The sequence below is a fragment of the Mastomys coucha genome, unplaced genomic scaffold, assembly GCF_008632895.1.
Source record: "Mastomys coucha isolate ucsf_1 unplaced genomic scaffold, UCSF_Mcou_1 pScaffold3, whole genome shotgun sequence".
Classification (NCBI taxonomy): domain Eukaryota; kingdom Metazoa; phylum Chordata; class Mammalia; order Rodentia; family Muridae; genus Mastomys; species Mastomys coucha.
Genome location: NW_022196909.1, coordinates 14441619 through 14464587, shown reverse-complemented (window position 1 = coordinate 14464587; position 22969 = coordinate 14441619). Strand labels below are relative to the sequence as shown.

General features: G+C 39.2%; 1 long non-coding RNA gene across 1 annotated transcript in view; it reads left to right on the top strand.

Moving 5' to 3' along the window:
• LOC116074651 overlaps nucleotides 1-22355 on the top strand; it is a 50415-nt gene extending 28060 nt beyond the window's left edge. Inside the window, exons 5-6 of the long non-coding RNA XR_004112226.1 lie at nucleotides 3424-3460; nucleotides 22016-22355. This is a non-coding gene — a long non-coding RNA (uncharacterized LOC116074651). The remainder of the gene's footprint in view (nucleotides 1-3423; nucleotides 3461-22015) is intronic.
• Nucleotides 22356-22969: the final 614 nt, after the last annotated feature.

The following is a 22969-nucleotide window of genomic DNA, read 5'->3' as shown; positions in this document are numbered from 1 at the left end:
AGTCTCTTAGCAAATATAAAATTGCATCCTACAGCTTTCAAAGTGGTCATCTGATGCCAGAATGAAAAGCACACAGTGAGTGGGAGTGAAGAGAACATCAAATATTTATAGCACCCCTCATTTCACTTCACGTGACAGTACAGAGTTGAGATATATGGTCCATACTGTAGACTCTGCTTCAGTAGAAGGGTGGCAGAATAAATACTGGAACCAAATGAGTTCAGCACCAGCTCTCATTCTCTGTTTTAAGTTGTGAAGAAGTAACTATGGCAGGAATGAATGACTACACTTGTAGGAAAATAAAATATCTATGATTTAAAGCATTTGGACTATATTCACAGTACAATCAATTATATTAGCATTTGGAGAATTATAAGATCAGAAAACACATGTCTTAGTCAGAGTTTCTATTCCTGCACAAACATCATGACTAAGAAGCAAGTTGGGCAGGAAAGGGTTTATTTAGCTTACTTCCACATTGCTGTTTATCTCCAAAGGAAGTCAGGACTGGAACTCCAGCAAGTCAGGAAGCAGGAGCTGATGCAGAGGCCATGGGGTGATGTTCCTTACTGGCTTGCTTGAGTTCCAGTCCTGACTTCCTTTGGTGATAAATAGCAATGTGGAAGTAAGCTGAATAAACCCTTTCCTGCCCAACTTGCTTCTTGGTCATGATGTTTGTGCAGGAATAGAAACCCTGACTAACACAACACATAAGCCCATTTTGATTGAATTCATTCACATGGAAATTTTAAGAACTTTCTTTAAAGGAAATAAAAAGACCTTTTATGTTAACTATACATACCCATATACATTCATTTTTTGTTTGTTTTTCAAGATAAGTTTTGTGTGTGTGTATGTGTGTGTGTGTGTGTAGCTGTGCTGGAACTAGCTCTGTAGACCAGGCTAACCTCTAACTCACAGAGAACTAACTTCCTGCTTCTGCCTACAGAGCGCTGCTCCTCTGAATAGTGCCAGCAATTAGCACTAATGTGACATATCTGTGACTCAGCTCTCTGTAGTAAGGCTACTAAAATGTGCCTCATTTGAATTTTGAAGGCTAAGTCAAAAGATGTTACTGAAAATTTTTACATGGATGTCTTACACATTCCTACCACACTTATAGCATTTACATAGAGGGTCCTCTGGTGTATTTACCTTTGCAGGGTTAGGAACCGAGGCTTGTTCCAGTTTTAGCTCAGTGCCTAGCATTGAGCCAGGGCTTGATTAGTAAGGGTCAACGTGAAATCAACTTTCTAAAGGAATATACTCTTTCATTATTGTGAAAATTAATTTTATTTTTGAAAAAGTAATTAATTTACATATGGATTAAACAAAACAAAATGATATGTAACCAAGCACAAATTTTTCTAGCACAGTCTTCTCCAGGCTTCTCCTTCAGAAGACATCCCATTTGACAGCTTTAAAGATTTCTTCATTACATACCACTACATTTATAAATAATAGGGATCTATAGTAGTGTTATATTTTGTTATTTCATTTTAGATAGTATGTGTTGACTCCTTAATGTTATGGTTAAGGATTTAGCTCTTCAAATCATCAATCTCCTTTGTTTTCTTTTCTTATTATCTGTAACAAATGTGTATTAAAAGTTTTGTTAAATCTAAATTTGTTGTTATGATGAAGATAAAACTAACATAGATGAACATCTTTAAAATTTATTAAAACTTGTATTTTTCATCCTTTTGACATTAGTAACAGACTTTTTTTTTTTCATTAGAAGGTTAAGTTGCCACTTAAACTTTCCACTAATTTTTCATGTGATTTCAAACAGCCTTTGGTACCACCTCCCCGGAGGTTAAAAGCCTTTAATGATGTGGGGTCATCCATATGGAGATGTCAATTTTGTTTATTTGCATTACCTGCTTTTTATAGCCACTGCAGAATACTTCCCTAGCAACTTACATTCCATAGAAAACCTGGGCTTCAGAGAAAAATCAGAGGTTCCAGCAGCTCCCCAAAGCTAGACTTGTTATCCAACCCTAGTGTACTACTTTAAAAGATTAGTAATGTTACAAAGCAAGGAGGAAAGAAAGTGTATTCTATGTGATCCCATTTAGAGAGGAATAAATAAAAGGGTCCAGTGACCCAAACCATTTTGAGGGTATTTAGATTTAAAGAGAGGAAGATTTAGGGCAAAAGCCAAAGATGCATGCATAATTAAGTAGTTCTGGTCAAAGCCTGATCTGGTCGATCATTGTCTAGCTTTATACTGTTATCATTTCCCAGAGCCCATCAATTTGGTTCTTGGCCTCCTCCCTACCAGAGACAATTTCCCTCCCCTGGAGAGGGAATCTCTCCCTGGAGGTCTGTTGTTCCTGGAATCCAAGATGACTGCACATCTGGGAAAATGACTTATCTTTGTGCTCTCATCTCGAAGGAGAAGCACCAGAGGTAAGTGGGCACTCCTCCTTACAGAACTGATGTGCCTGCATTCAGAGGAAAACCAGTGTCCGACAAAAGATGCACAAAATTAAGGCCAGGCCTTGGCATTTGTCAACTCGTGCATCCAAATAAGAAGTGGATGATTTTTAGCAAAGCAGCCTCTAGGTGACCACTTCATTTACTACACTGACGATTTTATTGATTTTCTTTTAATATGGACATCTTGCTTTTTTATTCATTTTTGGTTTCTATTTTTATTTTATTGGAGAATATCCTTCATTTCTTAAGAATGGGTGCAAAAGAAATATATCCACTGAGAATTTACTTGCCAGTAAATGTTTTTATTTTATCACAGCATTGGTAAATTGGGCATCCATTAAACCTGCTACCTCTATATTCTCTTGAGTCCAGGTTGATTATTACTAGCTAATACCAGCTTTATTGTTGTTTATAGTTAATAATCCCAGGGCCTTTGTTTTGATTGGATTTTTGTTTATTAATAGAGGGCCTCACTATGCAACTCAGACTTAACTCAAATTTGTACTCATTCTGCTCCAACTTCCAGAATTTGGGGGATTATAGTTATATATCAGCACATCTGTATAGTAAGTCATTCTTTATATTAACCTTTTCATGTTCGAATATCTGTGGTTCTCTTTAACCAGTATAATCACGGAAGGTCCTCCAGATGCTGAGTGTTTCCCACAGGATAATAGCATGCCTTGCCACACTCTTCTTCCCCTTGGGTCACCTATTCATGCAAGCCATGCCCGTTCTGATTGTCCTATGATATCCTACCCATCTTGAGATATTCATTACATCTAAGAGTCTAAATTGCTTGTGATTTCAGAATTCACTAGGTAAATTGATGCCTGGGGTTTAAAACTCTCTGGTTCCTTCCTCTAGAAACACTTGACTGCATTAGTTTGGAGCACAATCTCTCAAGATTTCTCAAGTGTTGTTTCTGAAGCTATCTGTGACCTCTTTTTCTTCTGACAGTTGCTTTTTATCTCTTTACAGCACATGCAGCCCATAGGTCTGGGTCCCTGTGTTTATGGTGAGTGTTTCATTCTATTTATATTATGAAATGTAGCTCATTTTTCTTTTGCACCACATGTGAAGAGCTCATTACACCACTGTGAAACATATAAACATGTCTAATTTTAAGGAACTGTATTTACAATTACTACTATAGAACAATGAATGATGGCTGTAGGGTAAGATAACTGGTGAATAAAAATTGTTAATGACACAATGACTCCCACTTGGCACAAGACCTTATTTCCCTTGCTGTCATCACAGTTACGGCTGCATGATCCTGGCACTTCAAAGCAGCTGTCAGACCAGCTTGAGCTTAAAGCTCTTCACAGTGCATCCAAATGGAACAGAGCACACCAATGGTTTGAATTTAGGGAAAATCAGTCCCCGGCATATTCCACTCATCTAGTAAACATTTGCATTTTTAGGTCTACAGGCATAATCAAGAATTTGTGAATTTAAAAAAAAACAAAATTATTTTATAGAATCCTATAATCTTCCAGCTAAAAACTCTGTGCAGAGTCAGAATTTGTTTGAATGAGAATTTAGCCAGCATGAGAGGACTAATATGAATTTCTGTAGTTAAAAACTACTTGTTTCTTTGTTTGTTTGTATTTTTTAATGAAAGCTATATATTAGCCATTAACCTACAACACTGATAGAAAAATAATCCCAAGTAAGAATCAAAGAGACTTGAATTTCCCTGATTTTATCTCATTCACAAGTTTTGAATGGTTGGCAATGAATTGTAGATATTTAAAGGTGTTAACTGTGTTCCTGTTTTGTTTGGGTATCATGCATACAAAATGTATGTAAGTTTTAGAGCACAGAGATTATCCATGGAACACTTCACAAAACGAACGAATGTGTTTATTCAGCATAGAATACTCAGAATGCTTACATCTAAATAGTGCCTGTACTCATGTTTAAAAGGAGCTCAGATAATATTTTTTAAATTTAATTTTCTTTCTTATTTACTTTACATCCCACTTACTGCCCCCTCCTGGTCATCCTTCCCACCATCCCTCCTCTATTCTCCCCCTTCTCCTCTGAGAGGGCGGGGTCCCCCTTGGGTATCCTCTTACCCTGGCACTTCTAGTTTCTTTCAGGCTAGGTACTTCCTCTCTCATTGGGGCCAGAAAAAGCAGCCAAACTAGAACATATTTCATGGACAGGCAACAGCTTTGGGCATACCCAAAGCTGGACCTACATGAAGACTAAGCTGCACATTTGTTACATATGTGAGGAAGGCCTGGGTCCAGCCTATGTATATTCTCTGATTGGTGGTAGCCCCAAAAATCCAGGTTAGTTGACTTCGTTGGTCTTCCTGTGGAGCTCCTATCCTCTTTGGGGCCCACCATCCTTTTTCTTATTCTTCCATAAATGTCCCCATGTACCATTCACTGTTTGGCTGTGGGTGTCTGCATCTGTCTGAGTCAGCTGCTGAGTGGAGCCTCTCAGAAGACAGCCATGTTAGGCTCCTGTCTCTATAACATCTGTAAGTTGGGTAGTAACAATTCATTTCATTTTATAGTGTGATGCAGTGAGCCATGTGGGGTCACAGATTAAAGGCTCACAGATAATACATTTAAAGGAGGAATTTTAAGAGCAGGCTGTGCCTATTGTACTGAGAAAAGTACATAATTTTAACAGAGTAAACTATAAAAAGAAGATTAACATTTAAATTAAGTGGTCAATCATTTCCTTTTATTATAGAGAAAATCATGCATGGCTCCAGCAACAAAAGAAAATCAATGAATTAAACACCAAGCACCGGGCTTTTCTAAACGTCCCTTAAGCAAATCATTGGAAAAAAGTATTCTTTTATTGATAACAATTGCTCAAACAGTGTTTTGTCATTCTAAATTCCCTCCTGAAGTTCTCAAAAAAAAAAAAATCAATAGTAAATTGCAAGTGACTAGATAGGGAGCCACTGAAAAGAGTTTGGTCAAACCAGAGAGTGATAAACTCAGCCATCCATTTATGTATCACATGTGGATTACGGCTGACCAGTGTACAGGCTGGGAGCACCTAGTGACACAGTTACATTTAGAGGAGTCAAGAAGGTCTGACAGGTCACACTGGGTCGGGTTGAGTGTTGAGGATGACTTGAGACCGGGAGGGGGAAAAAAAACCACTTCTGCTAAGGGCCCAGTATATGGAAAGACCAGAAGTTGAGAAAACACATTCCATTCTGTGACATCTGACAAATTTGGTATGATGGAGAAAAAAGATTACATGAAGTGGTCTCACAGTTCGGACTATAAACCCAATTGGGAGCCTCATTTGAAGGAACTTCTTAGGAATTATTTGCTTCTCATCTTGTAGGCAAGAGAGGGCCTTTGAAAATTGTACATTGTCCTAGGACCTGTTAAGGAAATGCAGAATTTAGGCTGTGAGTAAATGAGACACTGAGTGCTAAAAGATCAGGGGCAAGAATCCGCATGTGCCTTTGATGCAAGAGGATAATTTCATATAACTCTGCATACTATCCAGACCCCCCTTCCCTTTCTTCTCTTTTTAAATGGTTATTAAGAGGATCTGTGGCCTTCTGCTCCTTTCTTACCATAGGGTTCTGCTTTCTTTCAGAGCATATTTGGATGACTGGTTTAAAGATCCTGTCCATTCTCTCTTAGATGTTCTTTATTAGTGTTGATACTTCTGAAGAGACGGGACTCATCACATTGTCAGAGAAATGCAGACGCGTATATAACATAGGGGGCCAGATGGTAGTTTAGGGCTTGCTGTCCTCATAGCACAGTTCCAGCTACAGTGGTCTGCAGCATGTCAACATATCACCTTGCAGCTGAAGCACATGGTACTGCATCTATCCTGCTCTAGCACTAACAAAATCTTACAGAACCATGGGGGCCGCTTTGGGTTTTTGGAGGCAACATACATCTCAATTTGATGTACTATTTCAACCCATTCACCAAATTCTGGCTGCCAATTTTGAGAATGACCAGGAAAATGAAAACCTCTACATAAAGCTGTTTCAGACCCAGGTTCTTATGGGTGAACAGTTCTGAGGATGCCTAAAGTGTGAGGGACTGACAAGTGACCTGTGTGTTACCTCTGTTTGTTAGATTCCTAAGAGAGAGAGAGACTACCACTTTGATGATTTCCCAGCCAGTAAAGTTTTCATTTTTGCAAAACTCCTTTGGTTTTGCTACTGGGAAAGTTACATTTGTGGCTACTGTTTATTAATTTGCCTATTAAAAAAAACCACTCTTGGCACTTAGCCAAGATATTGTACTAACCCTCCAGTGACATCTAGAAGCAGCCTACTACTATACATGGTTATGACTAAGCAAGGCCTGATGACCCAAGTTAGTCTTATCAACCAGTGTCACAGATGCTCACCGTCCATACTTCTGCATCTGCTCGTTCCACCTCAGCCTGAATCTGGAATCTTTGGACAGATTTCAAAGAACAGAATTTTGAGTCTGGTTCACAGGAGGTTCAGCATGATATTCTGGTACTCTTTAAAAGAGCGAAACTGGAAGTCTGCAACTCTACTCAAGAATACTCAAGAGTGTCCTTTAGGAATAGCCTAAAGGACAGTGGTGAGGGAAATAGAGCAAGGCAACAGGTTGTTTTGGACTTTGGTTTTGTTTTGTTTTTCTGCCTGTAAGGAAATAATGGCTGAAGTCATGGATCTACTATGATCCACATGCAGTGTTCAATGTTTGATGGACACTCTGAGAGTATTGAAAACACCTAGTGAAAATTAGTCAAGACAGTCTGAAGAAGTAGATGAACAAATACTTCTGCTACAAAGTATCAAAGTCTTGTGACCCAGATGAAATCTCCTTAAGGGATGACGTCAGCAAGAAAGGATTTTAACAATCGAGTGATGTTTTGATCTTTTTTTCAGCCACTTTTATCCTAGCCAAGTGAACATGGTTGGCAAGTCACGGGAGAAGAAGCAAAGCATATGTACGGGCTTGATAGAAAAAGTTGATCACGCATGTTGAATGTCCAGCCTGTCACCAGACAGGATCTGAGCAGGTGTATGGTGCCATTACCTGGGATGTCTCCAAGAGTTAGATTCAGGAAAGGTGATTCTTTGAATTGTTTACATCATGGATGGGTTGGACCTTTGTTTCCTCAGGAATAGGTTTATCTCTGGATGTGGGTGTGACTTCTCTACCTCCCCTGCTTCTTCAAAATCATTGTCCATGATTATTTTGAATCCAGGTCATCCTTCATGCAGAATGCTTAACTCAACATAATAGGATGCTTAGGAGAATCCTCTGGCCATAGAAATTATCAAACGAATCATGTCCATAGAGTATACCAGGTCTTAGCATGCTATCACCCTGAAGCAGCTGACTTGACTGTGAAATAACATTTAGAAAAGTCAGCTATGGCTCTAACTATGAAGTCATGTTGTTGGAGATTGGAGTAACACCATCTAGGATCCGGTAAATTGTGTCAGTTGGAGACTAGCATGTAGTACTGTCTTTCCTGGAGCTATTATTCAAGTGATTGAAGTAGTTATAGATATTAACATTCTTGTTTCTCATTTCTTGGCTACTGGTTTGGAAGTCTTAGGTTTCCCCTACCCCACTAAACATAATTTTCATGAAGGGACGCAGTAATAATTTAACTGGACAGGTTGCCAAGACTGGCACCTGGCCAGTATGGACTCCTTATGCGCCTGACTGGAATCAATGTATGGTGTCATTATCATCCATGTCTGTTACAGAGTTTAATAAAACAAAACAAAACAAAGAAAACAACAACAACAACAAAATCGTAGGTGAGTGAAAGGGCATGGGACTTGGGAATGTTTGCCCTCTTAGGGTACCATTCTTTGTTCAGACTTCTGGGACAGGTGTGGTAAGGGAATGAAGAAAGGGCAGACATATATACACACAAAAGCTTGGGTTGGTTGGACTGGAATCTCTGATGGAGCAACCGCAGTTCTCTGGAAACTCAACATGTTTCCAGAGGCAAGCAGGCAGTGCCTATGATACACAACTGGATCATGGACACAGGCATAGCTAGTCTTGGTAGGAGCAGTGTCTGTAGGAGGAGCAGTCTTTAGGCCATAAATATCCAGAGGGGGAGAAAGCCATAATGAACATTTTTGTCATCCACACGTGGCCTTGAGAAAGGTTTTGCCCTTTCCCTCTGGGGCTGAGGCTAGGGCCACTGACATAGACATGTCCATGTTAACGGCACATTCGTTCAGGAAACCTACACTCTGGGCTTCCTCTGTTCCCTACAATAGTAAGTTGCTTTCCAAGACCAAAGGGAACACAGAATGGCTCGTAAAAGGAAATGGTTATGGATGCCATCTCCAGCCATGTGGTAAAATGCTTATAAACACCATATGGGAAAGGTGAGCAGGAATTACTTCAGCTGTCAAGTCTTGAGTATTTCCACTTCGTCTGGTGTAGCGTTTCTTGTGTCTACAGTAAATAGTCTATTTTCTTTTTGTTTTTGCCTTCTTGCTGCCAAAATGAGATGTTCTTTCAGGGCTGAGACTGGGGGCGGGGCCAGCCTTCATTTCAAGGCTAACAAAAAGGGAATGTGACTCCACTAGAGAATAACTCATCCTGAGATGGTATCTTGAGTGTGTCCTCAGGAGAGGGACAGTATGTCTTCAGTTGCACAAGGGAGTGCTGCATGATGGCAGGTAGATATGCTCTTCCTTTTTTTTTTTTTAATGTGCAACTAAATGAAAAGACTGTTTTAGCCTGCTCTGTACCAGCATGGTTAGGCTAAGAACCACAGGTCCCTAGATCTTCCTTGTAAGATTGTAATTTAGAGTTGACCAAAAGAGAACCCGTATGAGTTGGGGAGGCACAAAGATTTAAAACAGTAGCCTTAACTCTCTGGGAGTCTTTGCAGCCAGTTGAAAAGGCAGAGAAATGGAACCATTCTTTCAGTTGGTGATCCGGACAATTAAAAACAGCCTTGGTTCAAACTTAGTGTAAGTCCCAGAAGCTACAGTCGATTTTATGGGGATCCCCCCTCCCCACAGCTCCCCTTGGCACAAGCTCTCATTTCAGGTGCTTGAGGTGCTCTTATTCTCAGATTTCCTTGAAAGCATTCATCTTGGCTGTTTGATGCAGAGTCTCACACAGCAGCCCAGGCAGACTTTGAACTGGTGGCATTTCTCCTATCTCAGGCTTCCCAGGACTAGGCTTACAGGCATGGGATACATTGAGCTGCTGCAAACCTGTTGACTTTAGACTGTTAGCTTACCCCAGCTCACTCGCTCCTTTTTTTTTTTTTTTTTTTTTTTTTTTTTTTTTTTTTTTTTTGGTTTTTTGAGACAGGGTTTTTCTGTGTAGCCCTGGCTGTCCTGGAACTCACTCTGTAGACCAGGCTGGCCTTGAACTCAGAAATCCACCTGCCTCTGCCTCCCAAGTGCTGGGATTAAAGGCATGTGCCACCACTGCCTACTCTCTCCTTAAGACTGTCCATTGCTAAGCTCCTTCCACTGTTGGTAAGATCTGCTTGCCCTCCTCCCTCTCTTGTCTGATAACATGGTGCCTCCTCTTAACATGACTAGAGCAAATGTGCTCTTGATTTTCTTGTAAATTTCCATAAAACTATGAGGAGGTAGGTACATGACTAAGTAAATTTTGAGGAAGTAAACAGTTTACTCATGAAGGTTTTCTTTTTCTGAGAAACAACGCTGTAAAACAGGAAATGAAAGTTTTTACCTGAGTGTTAAGGTACACGTCTGTCATGACAGCATGAAGGAGGCTGAGGCAGCGGCTAGTGAGTTTGAGTGTGCCTTATGATTAAACTGTCTGAAACCCACCACCACCACCACAATAACAATAGCAAAACAAAATAAGACAAAATAGCAAGCAGGAAAGAAATAGAATTGAAGTTATTTCCACGGGGAGCAAGATATGTACATTCATATTTCTTAAGAACTCGAAGCTTCAGAAATGCACCTTGAACTTGTGAAGCAGAAAAGTGAATTCACTGGTTCAGATGTCTGAGGAGTTTTCATTTATACACTTCAAGCTTGGCTGAATTTAGAAGTTCACAGAATGTTATCAAGAATTTTTCTCTGCTTGCTTCGCCATTCTGGCTTAATTCTCAGAAGCTGTAGCAAAGATGAATGTAGACAATCCCTGGACTGTAGTCGACCGGACTAGTGACATCAGTGGCTCACTTTTAGTACAAGTCTGGTTTGCTGACGGATCTTGAGTCAAGTATTCACATACTGAACAGTAATTGGAGTCTACATGGGACAGGTAAGGCAAGACTATGACTCAAAACCAAGGCAGTTCACCTAACCCTCGAAAAAATCCATGAAAAAAAGGGGGAGTTCTGTTTTTAGAATTCTTGGCTTAAAAAAAAAAAAGTGAATTTCCAACACAACATTTGGTTTTCCATAAAACATATAATTTTTTAAATTCATAAATCACTCTGTTTATCTTCATAATGTAATATTCTTAGGCAACATACTATAATTATTTCATACACACCAAAAATACTTAAAAGCGACTGTCATCTCCTCTCTGAAACATACAAATAATGTTTTGTATTCTGTGTATCTTTGCGTATCTCTAGGCCACAGTCTGGTTTGCTTCTGCCTTCCTTTCTAATCAGTTTAGGACATAGCTGCCTGTGGCCCAGCAATGTATAACTAAGAGGGTAGTTTTGTTTAACCACGTGCGATGAACGGAGTGGACGAATACAGAGTCAAGACAAAACCAAATACGACTTCAACAGAATTCTCACTTGGAATTAAAAAGGAAGAGAAAACTAACCAGCAATGATTCCACTGGTCTGGGATGATATTTCTTACTCTCTGCAGCCAGCCAGTCTGAGTCAGAGAGGATTTACTTGAGAAAAATGGTCTTATAGCCCCACTTAATGTACTGGGAAGGTCCCTGATTTAATGGTTGTTAATCTATATTTTGCTGGTTAACCTTTGGAATTACTGCCAAACAATTGTTTTGTCAGGATTGAAGTTCCTCAGGACTGAAAAAAGCCTTCCTAAAGCCTTCGGTGGCAGCCAGTTAATTGTGTTTGGTTAATGTCTTGTACTAGTAACTGGAATGCAAGATCACGCTGAGCCATTTTCTCAAGAGAACCTGTGTTTTTTTGTTAGATTTAGGCCTCAAAACTCCAGGCTACAGGTTTATCGTGAAACAGAGCAGTTGCTTGGAACTGGGAGTGGTAATTAATCTTCCCCGTATCTCCAGGTGGCTATGACACATTGTTCTTTCCACTGTTTTTTTTTAATTAAGGTAATTAGATCAAGCTTTTGTCAACTTCACCCTTAGCAGCCTGATTTCCTCAGCTAGGGATCAGCATTCAAGTTGCCAGAGAAGGGCTTGGGGAATCTAGATCCAAATCTTACCTATGCTGGGCCTCACTGGATTTCTATTCACTTGTTTGTCTTGGGTGGAGAATTTTCTTTTTATTGGTTTGCAAAACCTGTGGCTGTGTGAATCTCATCTATTTTTGGACAGTTAAATATAGATTTACAAGGCTGTGTGTGTGTGTGTTTGCTTTTAAGCAGGCAAACTTAAGATTTGCATAAGGTATTGAAGCGATCTAGCCTTTTTTTTTCCTACCACATATTCTAAAGTTCTGTTGTCAGGAGTCACACAGGTTGAGTGTGAAGTATGACAGTCAGCAGTGTAGCTGTCTATGTTCCTACTGGATAGCCAGATGGGCTGCTTTGTAGCTAGAACAGGGGAATGCTCACTATCCTGTAGCCTGCTTCAGTTTGCCCAACCTGACACTTTTAGGTTTGCCAGTAATAAATGCCTTCCATGTTAGCTAAGTTGTTTGTAGTTGGAAAACGAAAGTAAGAAGCCACTCTTTGGTTTACAAGCCTGAAAAGGCAAGGGTAAATTTAGCTAGAGAGTAGTCATATCAGAATACCTCAGTACTCTATTCATTATGATTTTTATTTATTAATATTGTCTGTGAGTCAGAGGGTGACTTTCTGGGGTGGGTTCTCTCCTTCTTTCATAGGGTCCTGAGGATCAAGCTTAGATCATTATTCAGCTGGAACGACAGGTGCTTGTTAGCATCAGAGCATCCAAAGCCTGTGACAATGCATAGGCAGGTCCAGAGACCTGTTGCCAGAGCAACAACTGCCATATTCCCAGAATCCATTGGGCTCACCTCCCACCTTTACCTGTGGCTGCTAAGTCAGAACCCACACACACACACACACAGGGAACATTCCTCCATCTTGCTCTCTCTCTCCCTCCTCTCTGTCCGCGCTACTGCCCCCCTCTCTCCCTCTCAATTAAACCTCTTACCCGTGGAACTGTTTGGGCCTAGTGTGCGGTACGTTCTGACGCGACCCGCAGTTCTAACACATCGGTGCTCCCTTCTTGCCAGTCTCTGTCCAGGTACAACTCTAATCATGCTCTCCCCCAGAAGCCTGCCCCTCTCTATTGATTTCCTCTGAGACCTTTCCTTTGCTCTTCGCTAGGAATTTCTTTATGGGCTGTCGCTATCGCCACAAGCAACTTTAGGCTTTTGATGTTTCCAGATTCTCATGTAATTCCAGGTTGGTCTTGAACTCATCGAGTAGCTGAGTGATGACCTTGAACTTTTTAGTCCTTCTGCTACCATCTCCCAAGCGTTGACACTCCAGTTACACATCACCATTCCTGGGTTTATGAGGGACCTTTACGCTCAGGGTTTCATCAGTGATAGGCAAGTGCTCTTATCAGTTGAGCTGCATTCCTCAGCCCACTACAATTTCCATTACCCGTTCCATAGTGAGCCCACTGTGAGAAACCTTTTGCGATGGTTTGGATAGGCTTTGCCCTCCAAAGGTACAGGTCCGCAAGGTGATGCTGAGAACGATAAAATCTTAAGAGGGTTGGCGCAGAAGGAGGTGAGAATGTCATTGGCCTCACGATGCTCAGGTGAAACTGATGTCATTCTTGGGGGGAGTCTGTGGTTACTCCTTGTGGAATTCAAAATATTTCAAAGAGAAAGAGCCCCGACCTCTGAATCTCCCTGGCTTCCGTGCTCACCATGCGATCTTCTCTGTTTGTACTCTATCACTCTGTCAATTCTTATGTTATGCTACATCCACTGAGACCTCAGCACAGCCTGGTAAACACGTGCCCCGATGCTCTCTATTCTCCCGAACGAACTCTTCACTAAATAAGCATGCACACATTATCAAGTACCCCAACTCAGGCAATACAACAACAGAAAACAGTTGTAGACAGCATTTTGAGGTTTGGTCCATTGCTATGTATTGTAATGGTAAATTCTGTAACCAGAGGTCTAGGCCTGTGAGTGAATTCTCATGGTTACAAGCTTTTGTTTTGCAAACTTTGTTCCTTGATTTAAAACTATTGGTTAAATAAAATTGGCTACAGCCAATTACTTGAGGGATTAGAGGTAGGTGGGTTTTGAGTTGCTTGTTTGGGGTGGGGGAGGAGGAGGAGCGGAAGCTGCTATGAGGGGAGATGGACCATGTGCACATGGCCAGGAGAAACAGCAAGTATTTGGGTACACCACTGGGGAAGTAGCCAGGCCAGCAGTTAGTAAAGTAGATTTGGGGTTACCCCCCAGTAATTGTCCAAGCCAAATAAAATAACCATAGTCTGGGTCTCATTTATTTGTAAGCCAGTTGGGGATAAGCTTAAATTAGTTGTACTACGATCGGATCACCTCTTTCTCCAAATTTCCCGCTAGTATCCTAGGCTGACTTTCATTGACTAAACCTGGGTCACATGCCTAGTGAGGTACAGATTTCTCTCTATTGTTTCCTTCCTAGACAAGCATACGCATATCACCTGCCTTTGAAATGAGAATGATAAAATACAAAGAACTTCTCTTATTATAAAAGAGGTGATGGACAAACCATCGATATTTTCCACCGTCATTATGGCAGGAAATTCATATTCTCCCTATGTGCTTTTTGTATGCTGAAATATGTTCTTATGAAAAGATAACTTAAGTAAAATAAAATTAACTGAATATTTGTTAAAAAAAAACCCTCATGTAATAAGTAAATAATAATAGCTTTACAAATGCAAAACTCACAAATTAAAAGTCATGAGAGAATTAACACGAAAATATGGAGTTTTGAATGTTAAAAAACTCGACAAAAGGGCTGGCAAGATGGCTCAGCGGGTAAGAGCACTGATTGCTCCTCCTAAGGTCCTGAGTTCGGATCCCAGAAACCACATGGTGGCTCACAACCACCCGTAATGAGATCGGACGCCCTCTTCTGGTGCGTCTGAAGACAGCTGCAGAAAATTACGCTGGATCGAGCGGGCTGGAGCGAGCAGGGCCAGCAGAGGTCCTAAGATCAACAGCAGCCACACATGATGGCTCACAGTCATCTGGACAGCTACAGTGTACTCATACACACAAAAATGAAATAAAATAAATCTTTAAAAAAAAACTCGACAAAAATTTTTAATTAGGAAATTACCATGAATATCAAGAATATGCTATTCTTAGAAATAAAGGTTACATAAATCATCGCAAAAATACATAATAATTAAAAAAGAGTGAATAAACAGTTCTTAAAGAGAAAATAAAAAATGGTTATAAGACATAAGAAATTTATCGATAAGCTTTTAGTGAACTTTACTATAGTCAAAAGCATCTCTGAAAATGGCAAAGATTTAACATTTAGTCACTCTAAATGCTAGTTAGGCTGCAACAAAACATGATCCTTAAATGTGTCACAGCATTTTAGAAAGCTGGTCTTCTTTGACTTAATAAGTTGCTCTTTTGACTTCTACCATACAGGTCCAATTAGAATTAGAGCTGGGGCTGGAGAGATGACTCAGTGTGTAAGGCCACTGTCTGCTCTTCCAGAGGAGCTGCAGTAGGTCCTCTGCACCCACACAATGACTCACAGCCAACTGTAACTCCAGTTCCAAGACATTTATCCCCTTCTTCTGACTACCCATTACACCAGGGACAGACACACATGGTACCCAGATGTACATGCAGTTAAAATACCCATATACAAAAAAGAAAATTAGATAAATCCTAAAAACAAAGTTAGGTTATCTGACAAGCCTTGTTTTAAACACTTTTTCTTTGTTATCCAGCCACGATGAGCTATATTTTACTCCCACTGAACCTATTTACTCTACAAAATTTGGTTAATAGCATCATGAAGATTGAATTCAAGTATGAAATTGGCAACTTCTATAGGGTGAGGCATCCAGTTACCCACCTGGTAACCATTTCACCATGTTTCTTGTAACTATGTTTAATCTACAAATTTAGAGCTATTGAATAAGAGTTATAGGAAAAAGTTACAGCACTGTTTTCAATGGGCACATTACATAGCATAGCAGGAAAAGCTATTTTCTAAAACTGTCATAACAAAGAACATAACTGACTGTGGTAATCCCACCTTTAATCCCAGCACTCAGGAGGCAGAGGCAGATGGATCTCTGGTCTACACATAGAGTTCCAGGATGGACAAGGGCTCTATTACACAAAGAAACCCTGTCTCAAAAAAAAACAAAACAAACTAACCAGCCAACCAAACAACCAAACAAACAAATGAAAAACCCTAAACCAACTAGCAACTATAACAAAACCAAAGAAACAAAGAACATAAAATAATGTTAAATAGAAACCACTGTTCAGGATATAAAGCTGTATACAAATTACGATCCAAGACCTAGGATTTATATAGGAAATAGTCTGAAAGACTACACTAGTGTTTTTTTTGTGTGTGTGTGGTGTGTGTTGTATGTACATGGCTATACATGTACATGCAGGTTTGTGTGATGTGTGTGGAAACCAGAGAGCACTGCCAACTATTTTTCTCTACCACTGTGCTTCTTACTCATCTCTAAATTTTTGAGACAGAATCTCTTACTTACCATGGAGCTCACTAATTTGGAAAGAATAGCTGACCAACAAGCTCCACAGATTGACCAGCTTTTTCAGTGAGTGCTGAGAGACCCAGACCCAGACTCAGGTCTTTGTGCCTGCACATGTCACTCTCCTACTTGATCCACCCCCAGCCTGTAGTTTCTACCTAGAGAACTATGGCTATCCTGCTTCAGCCTTCTGAGTATCTGAAATCACAGATTGAGTGAATCACTATTTTATATTTTATCTGTAGTGATATAGCTAAGTATTCCAAAGCTTTTAAAATGTGTTTTCCTTGTCTTTGAAAACAAGTAGAGTGTTCCAAGCAAACACACTTACACTCAAGAACTGAAATGCTCTGTCTGAACTTTCCTCTTTCCATTAAAGAGGTTTAAATGGAAAACAATCACCGTTCTGCTAGATTCAATTATGAGTTACAGAAGAAAATAAAATAAAAGCTCTAGAAGTTGGTTGCTTTGGTTAGGAAATTGGAACTCTAGAAAATGTTCTGAGCACATGAGAGTGTTGTTTCTCATCTAGGCTATGAAATGAAGGTAATTACTAAGCCCAGTGCTATTAGCTTGCTGCTCATTAAGTAAATTAGAAGTAAATTTCTGCTATTATGTTTTCCTCATGCTTGTCTTTGAAACTGCCTGGCTTCTTTCTTAGCATGCTCTTAAATGACTCCTCTCTGGCCAAGGATTGTCCAGCCTCCTGCTGTCAGGCTTGTGTCAGCTGCAATAATCTGTTTCTTTCTACTGCATTGTGTGGGGATACATTTGCTATTCTGCACCATCTCCAAAGCCTGTGGGAGGAAGGTGATGGGAAAAAATTAGCAGCAATTCTTGTGGGCTGGACAACTAAGTAGCTGGTTCTCTCCCCATGTCACAGACTCATACTTGCCAAACCCCAATATTCCATCTGCCATTGTGATGATTTGAATGAAAATGGACCCAATAGACCAAAAAGCAGGCATGGCCTTTTTGGAGGAAGTGTGTCACTGGGGGGGGTGGGCTTTGAAACTTCAGCTGTTCAAGCCAGACCCAGTGTTACCCTATCTTCTGGCTGTTTGCCAATAAGCTACCTCTCCAGCATTGTATCTACCTGTGTGTCACCTTGCTTTTCACCATGTTAATAATGGACTAAACCTCTGAACTGTAAGCCAGCCCTAGTTAAATGTTTTCCTTAATAAGAGTTGCTGTAGTCATGGTATCTCTTCACAGCTATAGAAACCCTAACTAAGACAGCCATAGATTCAGGATATACCTACAGTCCCACCAAAACCAGGGAACTTTCACATTACACATTCGGGGTATCTATTTACTCTCAAGTAGCCCTCACAACTTTTGTAAAAATAAAATGTTATGAGACCCCAGCCCTAGACAATTACAGGAAAATATTGTCCTTTGAAGGAGGGATAACTACCCTTTCATGGAGATGATGCTTTGAATAAGTTGTCTTAGTCAGGGTTCCAAAACGAACTTGGAGAGGAAAGGATTTATTTGACTTATTCCTTCTCACCACTGTTCATCATCAAGGGAAGTAAGGGCAAGAACTGAGACAGGGTAAGAAACTGGAGGTGGAAGATGATGCTATAGAAAATTACTGCTCATCAGTTTGCTTCTCATGGCCTGCTCAGCTTGCTTTCTTAGACAGTCAAGAACCACCAGGAAAGGGTGTCCTCACCTACAGGGGACCCTCCCCATCAATCACAAAGTAAGAAAAGATTCCACAATCTTTTCTTTCACCCAATCTTATGAAGGAATTTTCTCAACTGAGGCTCCCTTCCCAAGGATAACTCTAGCTTGTATCAAGTTGACATAAAAACAAACCAACATGTATACACGAATAACACTAGATAGACTCATCAGGCTGTATTTACATTTTTTATGTATATATGTATAATAATAATAGAGAAAAGGCAGCCATGAATTTGAAAGGGATTGAGTGTATGAAAGGGCTTGGCAGGAGGATAGGGAATGGGTAAATGATATAATTATATTTTAATTATAATTTTAAAAATTAAAAAAAAATCTTTTAATACCTCACTGCATTGTGATTTGGAAAAATTAAACCATTTTAATTATTCTTTGTTGGGGCATATGTATGCATAAGGGCAGATGTCCATGGAGATGAGAGGGTTTGGATGCCCTGGAACTAGAATTATGGGCTACTGTCACTCAGTATGGGAATAGAACTAAGTTCTCCTCTGTAAGAGCAGTCTGGGCTCTTCCCTGCTGAATCACATTCCTAGTTCTCATTTTTATTTTTATTTTTATTTTTTATTTTGAGGATAGAATAGACTCTTAAGAAACTGTGAGAAGCAGTTTCGTGGTATTGAAATGTAAAGATCCCTTAGTTTTGTTAAGAGAATTCTCTCCCCTTTGTGTAAATCACTCCACATTTATTTTCATTTAGCAGTGTAATATTTTCTTTTCCATGTGTACTGGTCATTGCATCTGGTCATTGCTAAGCATGAAAACCCGAAAAGAAGAGAGACAAATGAATCGGTCAAAGATCTTCACAAAGGCTCAAATCAAGTTGGAAAGGAAGATTGCAAGATTGTGTTAAATTCGAACAGCTTCCCATTTTTATGTCTTGAAAACAATTACCACATCTTTAAAAATTCAAGGCGGGAGACTAAAGATTTAAAACACATTCATTTTGTCTCCTATACACAATCTTTTTAAATGTTGATTGCCTCTTAATTCCACGAGTTACCACTGTGCATTTACTTTGATTGTAATGCACACTCCCCCATCCCCATTTTCTTCCTTATTATATCTTAATCTCCTTTGTGGACAGGGGCTGACAAAATGTAACTGTGTGTCTCTGACAACTGAGTAAACATTAGTTAATTCAGCTTTATGGTATGTGTTTGTATGCTACAAATGAGTTTTGTTCCAGTTTTCTATGACCATGAGTAGCATGGTGTAAATGGGGAATTAGGTAGTATAAACAGGTGGGGGATATGATATCATTTATTCATTTTATTCCTTTCTTTTGCATGTAAAGACAAATGCACATATGCTCTACATATTATTTGAGTGCAGACATTGCCTTTTAGCATGATATAAACTCTATAACATATGATATTATATAATATACATTTTATAGTATATGGTGTATGTAGCAGTTGCTCAAAAAGTACTTATACCTTTGAAAGTTAAGTAAGAGGACTTTATGGTTGCTTATTTTCTATAATCTGCATGGAAATAATATAGTATGACTTTGAATTTATAAAACAATTAAAATGAGAATCACCCAGGTCATTCTTGAGCAGTCCTAGTTAAGTTTCCTTGTAGGTTAATGTTTTCTATACAATAGAACATGTTTATAACATACAACACCACACTGCTTTTGTCTAGCTGCTACTGAGAGGAGGGAGGGAGAGGATAAACCATGAAATAGGAGTGAGAGACATGGCTACTGTTTAACAAGAGGACCAGCAATTAGCTTGTGGCTTTCATCTTTATGTGAGGATTAGGAATGGCTGCAAATGGCAAAGGACATTTTAACAATAGAATACATCACCTAAGATCTGTATACTGATATATATCTTATACATATATCTTATACAGTCTGTTTTTCTTAAAAGCTCTTTGTACAATTGCAGGCAAATGTGCCTTTCAAAAAACCTGAAGCTAAGGAGTATTATCTCATAGAATGTGATAGACCCAAATCTATGTGGCTGGCCATCTTGTCTCTCTTTGTAGCTTTGGATGGCATTTGTAGAAAACCTAAAAGACCCAATGGCCATAGCAACATGTCAGTACGAATACATATTTTTAGGTAGAGACTATAGAGACTAAAACAGATTCTCCACTAGAACAGAGACTTATTTTTGCCAGTTTTGTTCTTTGTCCTCTCCAGCATTGTATCTACCTGTGTGTCACCTTGCTTTTCACCATGACAATAATGGACTAAACCTCTGAACTGTAAGCCAGCCCTAGTTAAATGTTTTCCTTTTGGTTTGTGTCTCAAGATCCGAAATGATTTATTTATTTCAAGGAAATAATTATTGACTGGAAAAATAGAATATGCACACATTTCTAAAGCACATGGGTTACAAGCCAACCAGAAACATTAAGATCCAGATTCATAATTTACCTCTAGAATCCATTTATTCACAAGGGGTTCTTCATGGTACTTCTTTAGAATTCTAATCTGCTTTCCAAGTTGTTGTTTTAAGTCTTTATTGCTAATTTTTTTTTTTTCGAGACAGGGTTTCTCTGTGTAGCTCTGCCTGTCCTGGAACTCACTCTGTAGACCAGGCTGGCCTCGAACTCAGAAATCTACCTGCCTCTGCCTCCCAAGTGCTGGGATTAAAGGCATGTGCCACCACCGCCCGGCACTAATGTTTTAAATACACAGAGTCAGACACCTTCTCAACCACTTCATTTAAGAAAAAAAATCCAAAAAATGCATTTAAACACTCACCCCCACATACCACACTTATGCACACATATACACGTACACACATATATATACACACACACAAATACATATACATACATACACGGATGTATGTATGCATGCACACACATACACAAATACTAGTCTATCTGTTTTCACTGCCTTTAACTTATTTATGACTTGAAAACTATATAGGTAGATAATTTCTTGGGCACTCTTGAAGGCAGGAGAACGCAGTAGACAAGCCAGTTATAAGGCTTGCCCGACTTTATTTGGAGTGGGCTGTACTTCTTTTGGCAATTTTATTTGGATGGGGAGCTATAGAGTTAGACTTTAGTGTCTGCAGCGTGGGAGGTTCTAACTTGGGAAGCCACAGAGGAATCGGTGAAGGTGTTGTTTATATTCATGGTGGCTGAGTTAACCTAATTTTACCTGGAAGAGATTACACAGCATTTATACAAGTTGTTGGTAAGGCAAACGGTTATTTAAATGTTGCTAGTAAGTGTGAAAAGATTTAATTAAAATATGAACAAGCTAATCATATATATATATATACATATACATATGTATATCTATATATATATAAATGGAGGAATGTGGTGAGTGTTGAATGATTATTGAGTGGTCAAGTGTGCATGAACTTTCAAGGTATTTTCTCCATCTTATCTTTTCATATTTCCTTAAATAGCGTAACTTGCTCTAATCTCATGACAATGTCAAATGAGAAAATTAAATTAAAATTTCTCTGTATAAGCAAAATATAAATACATTAGTGCCAAGGTGGTATATCGGCTGCATGTTATAAGGAAGGATAGATTAACTCTCATACCACAGAATTTCATCCAGTACTAACTAAATGAATTAACTAAGCCATATAGGAGCACATTAGATGTCTGTGATTCAGACTGTGATGGGAAAATTCCCTGGCTTTCCATGAGACTGGAAGCATATCTTGAGCCTGTTGTACATAGAAATTTGGGGTTTAGCAGGCAAAAGTCTGTGACAGGAAAAGAACTAACCAGTAGTCAAAGTCACAAAAGATGCTGACAATCATTGTTTTTCTATTGGTGGGATTTTTTTTTTTGCATTCTATATTTACAAAAAAAAAAAGATGCAAAAATTAAGTTTAAAAAATCAGTCTTATTCACTTTATATCAGAGAGACTTTAAATGAATACATTTAGTAATGAATATAACCAAAGAAAGATTATATTGTACTGTTATTTTAAACCAAGAGAGTGCCCTCAATCTTCTAAGAAATTGTTTTAAAGTAGGCTGTTAACTAACCAAGTTATCTTGTTACTGTTACCCCTAAATATTAACTATCTTGAACATCCTAGTCAGTGTGTCTTCGGGTGGATGGAAGCATACTTGCCCTATGTACACAGAGCAGCAGCTGTCAACTGAACTATCTTCTCACCTCAGCCTACAGAACCGACTGACTGGCTACTTGTACCCACTACAGTTTCTAGCAGTTGATTCCATTGCTGAGCTCAAGAACCGGGGCTGCAGATTATCTGTGCTCTCTGTCTGCTTCACAGCCAGTGAAAGTCATCTCTCCAGGGATATAATTAAAGTCTGCAAGTAAACACCACAAATCAATCAAGCAATAAACGAAACCCAGTTTCTTAACTTCTAGTTCATTGTTGAAATTAAAGTTATGAAATATGTTTTCTTGAATTATTGGAATGGCCCATTTTTAATGGTATTTGGAGCCCTTAGGGCTTCCCTAGTATGTTAATCATGCTGTCTTTGTAAAATATGGAACTATGACACACTCAAATACTGTTTTGATTTTGAGATTTGAGAGTGTAGATAAACTTGCCCAAGAAGGTGGTAGCTTTCTGATAGTGATCGCGGTTATATCTCTAGCAGCTGATAGAATCCCTGCTGTATGACAAGTCTTCTCTGGAACTGAATTAACAGCCAAATTGATAAAGTTTGTGAAATCATGTTTACAATTATCTACTCAGCTGATGAGTCATTCTCTACTTTGCATGGGTAGACTGTCTTGGAGTAAACAATGATCTATTGAGCCAAAAATGGCAATGATCAATAAGAACAAGTGAATTAAAAGTAATTTATAGATTTGAATTCTCAGTCAGATGAAGATAGCTGGAAGAGATTACACAGTCATAGACTCCAAGGGTTCAGCCTTAGTCAGAGATGCCTCTGTTTGCAGTGGGTTAGGATAGCCTTTACTGATGTTCTGTTAGATGTACTCTTGTTACTACCAACTGACTTCTCATTTAAGTCATTGCTACTTCAACTATGTAGTTCTAGCTGTACTTTAA